This window comes from Xenopus laevis, chromosome 6S, assembly GCF_017654675.1.
Source record: "Xenopus laevis strain J_2021 chromosome 6S, Xenopus_laevis_v10.1, whole genome shotgun sequence".
In the NCBI taxonomy this organism is placed as follows: domain Eukaryota; kingdom Metazoa; phylum Chordata; class Amphibia; order Anura; family Pipidae; genus Xenopus; species Xenopus laevis.
Window position 1 is genome coordinate 59,690,936 of NC_054382.1, and position 12,627 is coordinate 59,703,562.

General features: G+C 43.9%; 1 protein-coding gene across 1 annotated transcript in view; it reads left to right on the forward strand.

The window, feature by feature from the left end:
- ccdc127.S (coiled-coil domain containing 127 S homeolog) overlaps positions 1-12,627 on the forward strand; it is a 32,003-nt gene that overhangs the window by 12,281 nt on the left and 7,095 nt on the right. The gene's annotated exons all lie outside the window — the stretch shown is intronic.

The following is a 12,627-nucleotide window of genomic DNA, read 5'->3' on the forward strand; positions in this document are numbered from 1 at the left end:
CTCCCCAGCAATCTTGCCTGGTCATAGAAGATATTCTTCATGATCCCAACCCAGCAAAACTAGTATCCCGACTCTACCAACAATTCCTCTTATCTGGCCCCAAACCTTTTCACTTAGCACAAGAATGGTGGACTAGCAATATTGTAGGCCTTGAGCAAGATAACTGGGATGAAGCAACAGAACACATATACACTGGCCTGATATCGTTGAAAGACAAACTAATACAGTATAAAATTATGCACCATGTTTACATGACTCCTATACGACTCAAACAGATGGGCCAAATCCCTTTTGACTCCTGTCCCAGGTGTGACCAACAGGCTGCGGATTTTTTCCATTTAATCTGGCAATGCCATCACATAATGAGCTTTTGGACACAAATCGTAAAATACCTAGCAGATAACCTTGGCTTCCCGAGAGTAATTACACCTGCTGTTTGCCTTTTGGGGGTCCTAGAAGAGATAATCCCAGCTAAGTATGCTCAAATCCATTTTCGTATCCTACTTTTTTATGCAAAAAAAACTGTAGCCCTCCATTGGATGGGGAACCGCTTACCCTCTCTCAGTGCTTGGATACATTTGGTTAATAGTGTAGTACCCCTATATAAACTCACTTACGAAGTTAGGGGAACACCAATGAAGTTTGATAAAATCTGGGGCTCGTGGAATGATATTGACCCAACCCCTCCATAGTAAGTCTCAGTTAAGTCCACCTCTTATTATTTAGTCCATCATGATCTAGATCAGTGATCCCCAACCAGTAGCTTGGGAGCAACATGTTGCTCTCTAACCCCTTGGATGTTGCTCCCAGTGGCCTCAAAGCAGGTGCTTATTTTTGAATTCGGGCATTGGAGGCAAGTTTTAGTTGCATAAAAACCAGGTGCACTGCGAAACAGAGCCTCAATATTGGTTGACAATCCACATAGGGGCTACTAAATGGCCAATCACAGCCCTTATTTGGGTCCCCAGGAACATTTTTCATTCTAGTGTTGCTCCTCAACTCCTTTCACTTCTGAATGTTGCTCACGGGTTCTAAAGGTTGGGGATCCCTGATCTAGATCATAGATATCCTTGAGGGCCCCAAACCTAGCCTTCAGCTGCAAAACTCCATCTGTGATTGAGACTGAGAGTATCCATCTCAACTGCTCAATAACTGTATTGTATTATGCTTGGTGACAGCCTGTGCCTTATATCCATTCTGCCAAACTCATATAGATTATTCTGCAAACGTACTTATCTGTTGTATGTATGATTGATGTGTGTTTATAAAAAGAAATAAAACTTACCTTTAAAAAAAAAAAAAGTTTTGCATACAGTTGCATACATTTCAATTTCACCATGTAGAGATGACAACACTTTTTTTATACATAGCCCGACTCATTTCAGGGCACTATAATGTTAGGGACAATTGGCTTTACAGGTGTTTACTCAGGTGTGTTGCATTGCTTCGTTAGTGCAGGCATAAGATGCCTAGGCTTGCTTCTACCAATTGGAGTGTGTAGTTGCCATTGTTCAACATGAGGAAAGCCAACAAAAGTCAAGGAGGCTAAAAAACAAGAATAAACCCATTAAATATAATGGTCAAACTTTAGGATTACAAAAATCAACTGGAATATCATTACTCATCAGCCTGAAATATCATTAAAGGGATACTGTCATGGGAAAAAATTTTTTTTTTCAAATGAATCAGTTAATAGTGCTGCTCCAGCAGAATTCTGCACTGAAATCCTTTTCTCAAAAGAGCAAACAGATTTTTTTATATTCAATTTTGAAATCTGACATGGGGCTAGACATATTGTCAATTTCCCAGCTGTCCCAAGTCATGTGACTTGTGCTCTGATAAACTTCAATCACTCTTTACTGCTGTACTGCAAGTTGGAATGATATCACCCCCCTCCCTTCCCCCCCCCCCAGCAGCCAAACAAAAGAACAATGGGAAGGTAACCAGATAGCAGCTCCCTAACACAAGATAACAGCTGCCTGGTAGATCTAAGAACTACACTCAATAGTAAAAACTATGTCCCACTGAGACACATTCAGTTACATTGAGAAGGAAAAACAGCAGCCTGCCAGAAAGCATTTCTCTCCTAAAGTGCAGGCACAAGTCACATGACCAGGGGCAGCTGGGAAATTGACAAAATGTCTAGCCCCATGTCAGATTTCAAAATAGAATATAAAAAAAATCTGTTCTTTTGAGAAATGGATTTCAGTGCAGAAGTCTGCTGGAGTAGCACTATTGACTGATGCGTTTTGAAAAAAACATGTTTTCTGATGACAGGATCCCTTTAAGAAGAAAGAACGGTGAGCTCTGTAATCACAAATAACTGGTGGGTAGGCCAATGAAGACCTTCACTGCTGATGGCAGAAAAAAACCTCAAATGCCCGTCCACAGATCAGAAACACTCCTCAGGAGGCAGGTGTGATGGTCTGAGACTGCTATCCACAGAAGACTTCATAAACAGAAATAAATTAAAGAGGCTACACTGCAAGATTCAGACCACTAGTTATTGGACTGCACTTAAAGGGGTTGTTCACCTTCCAAACACTTTTTTTCAGTACAATTGTTTTCAGATTGTTCACAATAAACAAATACTTTTTTCGATTGCTTTTTCTCTTTTGTTTTTTACCATTTTCCCAAAATGTAACTTTAAAATTTGTTTGTGTCTCTAGTGTTTCAGTCTAGCAGCTGTGACTTAGTAACTGGAGAACAGTTTGAAGGGAGATATATTTCCTCTAGGTTCATGTCTTGCTCTCATATGTACAGCAGTCCTTAGTGGGTTAATTTCCCTAGAAAGTCTCACCTGGGGAATAATTAGCAGGCTAGATCTGCTAGCTAGAAGGGGGAGATCCACAGAGTAAGGGCAGGACTACACGGGCGATTCTGCCGCGATCCGACACACTGCGCAAAATCCCAGACGTAATGTCGGAAATAAGGTAAGTAATTCAAATTTCGCATTGTGTCAATGCATTGATGCGATGCAACGACTGCAGACAATGCACGCTGCATCAGTCGTGTTGCATCGCATCAACAACGATCCGAGAGTAACATTACTTACCTTGTTTCCGTCGCATCCGACGAGGATGTTAGTTCTAGGATAAAGTTTCACTGGACAATAAATTACCTGTGCAGAAGTAATACTTTAGATCGTTAATAAGGTCCTGGAATAAGATTTGAACAAGAAAAGGAGGCAAGGCAGAAGGTCAGAACAATCCTGTTTTGACTACAAACTGATCTAACCAGTGGCCCAATTGATGTTTGAAGTTGCAACCCCAAAATGAGAGTATAAAGGGGATTAGAGACAATATTAAAAGATGATATATCTTTTTTGGTAGAGGAACAGACTTAAACGTGAATGAACCAAAAGAAAAAGGTGAACTGTCAGTTCTAATAAGAAAGGGCTCTTCAGTATAAGTGAAATACTGGGTAGCTTGACAAAAATATGTCCATTAAACTGCTACAGAGAAGCACTGAGCAATGTTCTCTCTAATTCCTCCTTAGATATGTGCACAAAAAAAACATTTTGTGTGCATTTTTTTAAAACAGTGTTGTCAGGTCAGAATAAATGCATAAATGTGTTTTCTCACAAAATTATTTTTGCTTACCACATTTTGTGTGTGGGCTGACATTAAAATTTGTGTGTGCAGGCACAAAACACACAGCTTAGAGGGAATATTGGCACTGAGGTCTCAAGTTGTCTGCACCTAGTCATCCAGTTTGGGTCATTCACCGGCCTCAAAATAAATTGGCACAAATACCTCATATTTACCATAGCCATATAACCCCAAATCCACACCCCCGATGTCCCCCTGCCTGCCATGGTCAACAGATTACAGTAGATGGTGGTTGACGTACACGTAAGGGGTTATTTAATAAGGCGCGATTTTATCCCGGCGTCCGTTTTGATGTCAAAAACCTGAAAAAGTTGCAGTAAAAAAAGATGCAATTTTTTCACGATTTATTATGCCCCGAATCTGTTCCGAATCCAAAAATACTCCTGAAACCCACCGAATTCATGTAAAAGTCATTGGCAAATGCCCCCATAACCATTTGAAGATGTTTTAACCCTCACAAAATGTTCAGAGTTTTCAGGGTCTGTGTCACGATCGCCGCCCAGAGCAGGTCCTGGAGCTCCGGGCGGCGCGTCCTCCCCTGCCGACGTCGCTCCCAAAATGGCGGCACCCATGGCCGCCACGTGGGTAGCGGCGCTGGCGCGATGACGTCAGCGCGCCGACGTCGGCGCAAGGACGTCAATGACGTCACAATGGCGCCAAATTCAAAATAAAAACGCCATATAGACGCCAGAATGGCGCCCAAGTATAGGAATACTTTCCCTAAGTGTATCCTGGGTTTCCTGTGAGCTTATTTGCTAAATCTTGTTCCTGATTGATATTCTGACCCTTTGCCTGGACTTTGGACTTTGCTGATTTCTGCCTGCCTGTGAACTCTTGCCTGGATCCCGACTACTCTTCTGATTAACCCTTTGGACACCGCGACCTTGCTCCCTCAAGAGGGCTTCCTCCTCGATCCTGACTACCTCCCTGGAGGGACCTCCCGGCTCCCTGACATTATACTTGGGCCATGGATCCTACTGAGGAAGCTACGCCTGATGTCGGACGAGCGCTCCGTGGACTGGCATCCCGCATGGAGGAATATGAAGCCCAGCAGTACCGCATAGGACAGGCACTCGATACCCTTCTCTCCCGAGTACCTCCAGCACCTCCTGCTTCCCAAGCGGCTGTAAATCCTCCAATGGCGGACGTCTCGTCTAGCACAGGTTTCTCGTCTGGTGAGCCTCGTATTCCGCCTCCTCCTCGCTTCAGTGGGGACCCACAGGCCTGCAGAGGTTTCGCTACACAGTGCCAGATCCAGTTCGAGTTTCAACCCTCGCACTTCCCCAATGAATGTTCCAAGGTGGGGTATGTGATGTCTCGTTTGGTGGGCAAACCGCTTGAGTGGGCAACATCTCTTTGGGAGAAGAATTCTCAACTGACTTTTGATGCCAAGGCTTTTCTTCAAGCATTTCGTACTGTGTTTGATGCCCCCGGTCGGGTCACAAATACCCCTTCTCGTCTTCTGCAACTCCGACAGGGAAACCGCAGTGTCAGTGACTATGCTATTGACTTTAGAACTTTGATGGCTGAGACTTCCTGGAATGACGATGCCTATAAGGCCGTATTCTATCAAGGTCTGTCTATTCGCACTATCCATTAAGGTGGACACTCGTCTCAGAGAGCATCAAGTAGAGAGGGAGCGTTGTAAACAATTTCAACCCTTGTTGGCACCTCGCTTCCAGAGACCTCTCTTGCAAACTCCAGCTGCTCAAGCTTCTCCTTCTCCTCCGGAGGAACCGATGCAAGTTGGAAGGGCTCGTCTCTCCGAACAAGAAAGACTCCGTAGACGAATGGCTGGCTTATGTCTGTATTGTGGTGGACAGTCTCATTTTGCGAACTCTTGTCCGGTGAAGCCCACGAGTTCCGTTCCCCGAGGTATATCTAGGGTAACTCATATAGGGGGCACTACTCCGAAGTCTCAAGAGAACACTCACAGGTTTCTCCTTCCTTTACAGATTCGCCTAGCCACTAAGACCATTGTCGGCTCAGCTTTCATTGACTCTGGAGCTGCTGGGAACTTCATGGACGCTCTTTTCGCCAAACCCATGGAAGTTCCCTTATTCCCATTGTCCACTCCGCTTCGTGTCACTGCCATTGACGACAGACCCCTGGAGGCTGAATTTATCTCTAAGACGACTGGGGAATTGCCTGTGCAGGTTGGGACGCTGCATAAAGAAAGACTTTCGTTCCTAATTATTTCCTGCCCATCCGTTCCTGTTGTTTTTAATCTCCCTTGGCTGCGCCTGCATAATCCCACCATTGACTGGTCCGCAGGACAGATTTCCCGTTGGAGCCCATTTTGCCAGCAGCATTGTCTTCCTGCTGAACCCCTCCAGAGGGTGAATATCTCTATGTCTGATCTGAAGACTCTACCCTCCTTCTACAGGGAATTCTCTGATGTATTCTGTAAGAAATCCGCAGAATTCCTTCCTCCATATCGACCATACGATTGTCCTGTCGATCTCCTGCCAGGAACCATGCCCCCTAGGGGTCGCACCTATCCTCTTTCTCCGGCTGAGACTTCCGCTATGAAAGACTATATTCAGGAAAATCTCCAGCGGGGGTTTATCCGCCCCTCTACTTCTCCTGCCGGGGCAGGTTTCTTCTTAGTGGAAAAGAAGGATGGAGGCCTACGTCCTTGCATTGACTACCGGGGCCTTAATAAGATCACTGTTAAAAACCGGTACCCCTTGCCTTTGATTGCTGAACTCTTTGACCAATTGAAAGGGGCTAAGATTTTCACTAAATTAGATCTCTGTGGGGCGTACAACCTCATCCGCATCCGTGAAGGGGACGAATGGAAGACGGCATTCAACACTCGGGATGGGCACTATGAATATCTCGTGATGCCCTTTGGCCTCTGTAATGCCCCCGCTGTCTTTCAGGAGCTTGTGAATGACATTTTCCGGGATCTCTTGGGAAAGTCTGTGGTCGTGTACCTGGATGACATCCTAATCTTCTCGGAAGACCTTGAATCTCATCGCTCCCAGGTGAAAGAAGTGCTCTCTCGTTTGAGGAAGAACTCTCTCTTAGCCAAGTTGGACAAATGTGTCTTTGAGGTGTCTAAGATTCCTTTCTTGGGTTATATCATCTCCCCAGGAGGTTTCGAGATGGATCCCGTTAAGGTGTCAGCAATCCAAGAGTGGCCCCTTCCCTTGAGCACCAAGGCTATTCAAAGGTTCATCGGATTTGCCAACTACTACCGGCAATTCATCAGGGGGTTTTCTTCCCGTATTGCACCTATCCTTACTCTCATCCGAAAAGGGGGTAATCCCAGGTCCTGGCCTCCAGTTGCTATAGAAGCTTTTCAGTCCCTAAAAGACGCATTTTCTTCTGCCCCAGTCCTCCGTCATCCGGATCCTAAGTTACCCTTTTGCATTGAAGTGGATGCATCTGAAGTAGGTGCTGGGGCTATTCTATCCCAGAGACATTCTGCCGATGGGAAATTGCACCCCTGTGCCTTTTTCTCCAGAAAGTTTTCCCCTGCAGAACAGAATTACGATGTAAGGAATCGAGAACTTCTGGCAGTCAAACTTGCTCTCGAAGAGTGGTGTCACCTCCTAGAGGGTTCTTCAATCCCGGTCACGATTTACACTGATCATAAGAACTTGGAGTTCATACATTCTCTCAAGAGACTGAATCCTCGTCAGGCCAGGTGGGCCCTGTTCTTCTCCCGCTTCAACTTTGTTTTGACTTTTCGCCCTGGCTCCAAGAATCGGAAAGCCGATGCTCTGTCTCGAAGTTTCTCGAAGTTTCACTCCGGTGGATCGTACTCCTGAAAGACAAGAACCTATTATTCCTCCTGTCGAGATCATCGCTTCCTTGTATCCTCAATTCGCTGATCAAATTCTGGCTGGTCAATCTTCTGCTCCTCCTGATACCCCCATTGGGATGGCGTTTGTTCCCTCCGAGTTACGTCTGCCCATTCTTCAACAGACCCACTGTTCCAAGTAAGCAGGACATCCTGGTCCTGAAAAGACTCTTGAACTCCTTCGACATTTAGTCTGGTGGCCGACTATCCGAAAAGATGTCAAAGACTTTGTTGCTGCTTGTACCGTTTGTGCTACATCCAAACCTAGCCATTCTCGCCCCAGTGGGTTATTACAACCATTGCCTATCCCATCTCGTCCATGGACTCATTTAGCAATGGACTTTATTGTTGAACTTCCCCCCTCTAGTGGTAACACTGTGATTTGGGTGGTGATTGACCGCTTTAGTAAGATGTCCCATTTCATTCCCCTGCGGAAGCTTCCCTCTGCTGTGGAGTTGTCTCAGCTCTTCATCCAGTATATTTTCCGTCTGCATGGTTTTCCTGTGGAAGTGGTCTCTGACAGAGGTTCTCAGTTTACTGCTAAGTTTTGGCGTTCCCTGTGCAAAGATCTGGGTATTACTCTCCAGTTCTCCTCCGCTTATCATCCCCAGACTAATGGAGCAGCTGAACGAGTAAACCAAGCTTCTTGATTCTTGAGGAATCACGTCTCCCTTTGTCAAGATGACTGGTCTGATCTCCTCCCATGGGCGGAATTTGCTCATAATAATGCATGCCACACTTCCACTGGAAGGTCTCCGTTCATGTCGGTGTATGGTCAGCATCCTCAAGCCTTCCCCCAAGACTTTGTGTTGTCTGACGTCCCGGCTGCTGATGACCATGCAGCCCACATGTCTGCTATTTGGGCTGCAACCAAGTCGAACTTAGAGAAGAGCGCTCTGGTTCACAAGACGTTTGCAGATCGTAGATGTAGACCCTCTCCTCCCTACAAGGTTGGTGATAAAGTCTGGTTGTCTTCCAGGAACATTCGGTTGAAGGTGCCATCTCCTAAGTTGGGTCCGAAGTTTGTGGGTCCATTCTCCATCTCGGAGGTGATCAATCCTGTGGCTTTCAGACTTCAGCTTCCCCCTGAGATGCGAATTCCCAACGTGTTTCATGTCTCTTTGCTGAAACCCGCTACCTCCAACTGCTTTTCTGTGAACCAGTCTCCCCCTCCTACTATTTCTGTGGATGGTCAACAAGAATATGAGGTGGAGAAGATCCTTGACTCCAGAATCTCCAGGGGCTCTCTTCAGTACCTCATCAAGTGGAAGGGCTTTGGCCCTGAAGAATGCTCCTGGGAAGGACACTCTGATGTGCATGCTCCTCGTCTTGTGAGGGATTTCCACTCTAAATTTCCCCAGAAGCCAAGTCTTGGTGGTCCAGAGGCCCCCCGTGAGGGGGGGGGTACTGTCACGATCGCCGCCCGGAGCAGGTCCTGGAGCTCCGGGCAGCGCGTCCTCCCCTGCCGGCGTCGCTCCCAAAATGGCGGCGCCCATGGCCGCCACGTGGGTAGCGGCGCCGGCGCAATGACGTCAGCGCGCCGACGTCGGCGCAAGGACGTCAATGACGTCACAATGGCGCCAAATTCAAAATAAAAACGCCATCTAGACGCCAGAATGGCGCCCAAGTATAGGAATACTTTCCCTAAGTGTATCCTGGGTTTCCTGTGAGCTTATTTGCTAAATCTTGTTCCTGATTGATATTCTGACCCTTTGCCTGGACTTTGGACTTTGCTGATTTCTGCCTGCCTGTGAACTCTTGCCTGGACCCCGACTACTCTTCTGATTAACCCTTTGGACACCGCGACCTTGCTCCCTCAAGAGGGCTTCCTCCTCGAACCTGACTACCTCCCTGGAGGGACCTGACAGTCTGATGCTGGCTTTTCTGCAAAAACGCTAAAAAAAAAAATTTCGTGGTTTTTGGGAGTCAAACTCGAAAAATTTTAGTTTTTTGTGCAGCAATCCGAAAAAGTCACGTTTTTTTATCAGTTTTTTGAGGTTTTTTTTTATTGATAAATCAGGGCAAATTGTGGATTCTAGTTTGGTCTGACTTTTTTTTTTTTTTTTATTCCAAAAATCAGAGAAATTCGGATTTTGTTAAATAACCCCATTTAGACTTCACACAATATATACAAAGAAATCTTGACCCTATAATTGCAATTCTAACCTCTGACCTCCAGGTCTGGGCACATCTTCCCCTTTTGCAGCGGGGCAGAGATTATTGTATTGCCCACACAAAACCTCAATTATAATCCCAAAAAGGTTTTTTAAAAAATATATATCCAACTTCACATGGAATCGCAAAGTCCCATTTGGGAGAGCTGAAAAGCAGGAAGGGGACTTAGCCCTACCCAACCTTCAGCTATACCACTTTGCCATCCAAATGTATTATTTGCACTTTTGGTACCATCTGGATCCGTACAATCACAATATGACACTGCAAACTCATAGATGTATCCAGGCCCAGATTTGTGGCATGGTCACAAAGGCCCCAGCCTAGGGCAGCATGTACTCCCCTGTACACGTGGGTGCTAGGACCAAAATCTGGCCCTGGATGTTTGCCCTCTACCATTAAAACACCCACAGAGCTTTGATCCAACTACTAAAGGTGCTTATAAACAAACCACTCAGTGCCACCTGATTTACCAAATCCAATCTCCCGTACTCTTGCAATCTGGAGGACTTTACCTATTGCCCATATCTAGGAATTGCAAGAGCCTTTTTTCCAGAGGGAACAACCCCAACCATGACCGTCTACCCTCATAATTTAAATCTTCCATCCCCATAACCAGTATAGTTGCACGTCTTTAGCTCATTAATATCTTTCTTGGACTGGCAGACAAAACTGCATTGCCTTACCAGGGACCTATAAACAGGCAAAATTATGTTTTCATAGACAGTACTTTATTATATAGATGACCACAATACTATACTGAATAATGGACTTCCAAAATGCCCTGGTATGTCATAACCATTCCTCATAAACCGATGTTCACCTTTGAGTAAACTTTTAGTATGATGTAGAGAGTGATATTCTCAGATTTGCAATCGGTTTTCATTTTCTATATTTTGTGGCTTTTGAGTTATTTCGCTTTTTATTCAGCAGCTCTCCAGTTTGCAATGCAATGTCAGCAATCTGGTTGCTAGGGTCCAAATTATCCCAGCAACTACACATTGATTTGAATAAGAATATGAATAGGAGACACCTGAATAGAAAGACGAGTAATACAAATTAGCAATAACAATAAATGTGTAGCCTTACAGAGCATTTGTTTTTAGATGGGATCAGTGACCCTTATTTGAAATTTAGAAAGAGTCAGAAGAAAAAGGCAAATAATTAAAAAAACTATAAAAAGTAAGTAATGAAGACCAACTGAGAAGTTGGTAAGAATTAGCCATTCTATAACATACTCAAAGTTGGTGAACCACCCCTTAAAACCAGTCAAAGGTGAACCACCCCTTAAAACCATGTATGTCGACACGTAATACTGATGTGATGTAAAACAAAAAGTGGCGTCCACTTCATATCATATGTAAGTTTATTGTAGTGTTTTTGTTTGCAAAATAACAAAAGTTTACCTTTAAAATAACTTGCTAAAAGTTAATTTAAGGTGAATTACACCTTTAAGTTAAAAGGATTGAAAAACCATACATCTACTTCCTTGTATTGTGTAGTTTGATGTAAAGTAAAGCCAGACTAACAAAATTTTCATTAGTGCTGCAATGTTTTATATTGTTTAGGAAATGTAGGCCCCCATGCACTGCCGGCAGTCACAGTTTTTATATGCTAAAACATATTGCTTGCTATGTGCAACATCACCAGTGATATTTGTCTCCAATGTTAATAAATATGCCCCTAAAACCCAACAAAAATATTTTGCCATCAATATAGATTAATTCAGTTTAGTTAGGATCAAGTACAAGGTTATTTTATATTATTACCTAAAAAAAGAAAACAATGTTTTCCTTAAAGGACATGTAAATCCCTCCCACAAAAATGTAATCATTGAACAGCCTCTTTGAAATCTTTAGATAACTGCCACTCTGGTTGTTAAAAGATTATCAGTAAAGCTGCAGCATTCCCTTAATCACTTAGAAACCCTTCTCCTCCTCTAACCCACTTAGCCCACTCCCTTTGGCTGTTGACTTGTGAGCATGCTCAGTTCTTTTCAGCTCTGATTACTAAATACATCCTCCAGTCTAACAGCCAATGAAGCGATAGCATTACTGGTTCCCACAGAAACTTTGCTCTAGGAATATGATCCTATTTTTTTCTCCTAACCATCTCTCCTGAGCTCAGCTGAACCATGTGCTCAACCCCAGCAGAACTTTTTATCAAAGTGTAATGCGTTGCTTGAACTTTACAACATACATGTCTCAATGTTACTGATAATGTGTCAGAGGGAAAATGGCCGGCAGGTGAAAGCTGCTATTTGTTTTAGGAAAATGTGATGGAGCTGGCAAATGGAAGGGGTTTTATGCAGTATAAATAATGTGGCTTGGGTGGGGAAGATATGCCCAATTTATACACATGTGAGGAAATGTAGGCTTTACATGTCTAGAGTCTATGGCAGATTACCTTCCCGTAATTCAGAGCTTTCTAAATAAAGGGTTTCCAGATATGGGACCCCATACCTGCATAGCCAAAGAGATTGTTCAGGGTTTCAAATATAGAAGAGATCATACGCAAAGGCAGTTAGTTATGTATACTATGTTATAGTTATGTAGTTGTTAGGTTGAAAAAAAAATAAAGTCCATCGAGTTCAAACCCTCTAAATTAACCAATATACTAATTGTAGATTTTAGTATCATTAAAGCCTTTGATTATGCTTATTAAGGAAATCATACAAGCCACTAACAGAATCTGCATTAACAGAATCTGCCTTCACAACATCAGCCGACAGAGCGTTCCACAACTTCACTGCCCTCACCACGTTTTGTTCCTCTAATGAGGGTCAGCAACCTTTACTATCAAAAGAGCCATTTTGCCCCCTCTTCCACTAAAGAAAAATAGTCTGGAGCCGCAAAACATAACACCGCTTATAGATTTTAAAAGTTTTAACCTTTTTTTAATTTTAACTGTTACAACAAAAAAAGTGCAATGTGTAGGCCTACTTTGAAATAAATTAAACACTGAGTAGCCCTATTAAATGCTAGTGTTCTCATCTGTTTAAAGGCGAGGGCTATATGCGTCACATCCATGTCT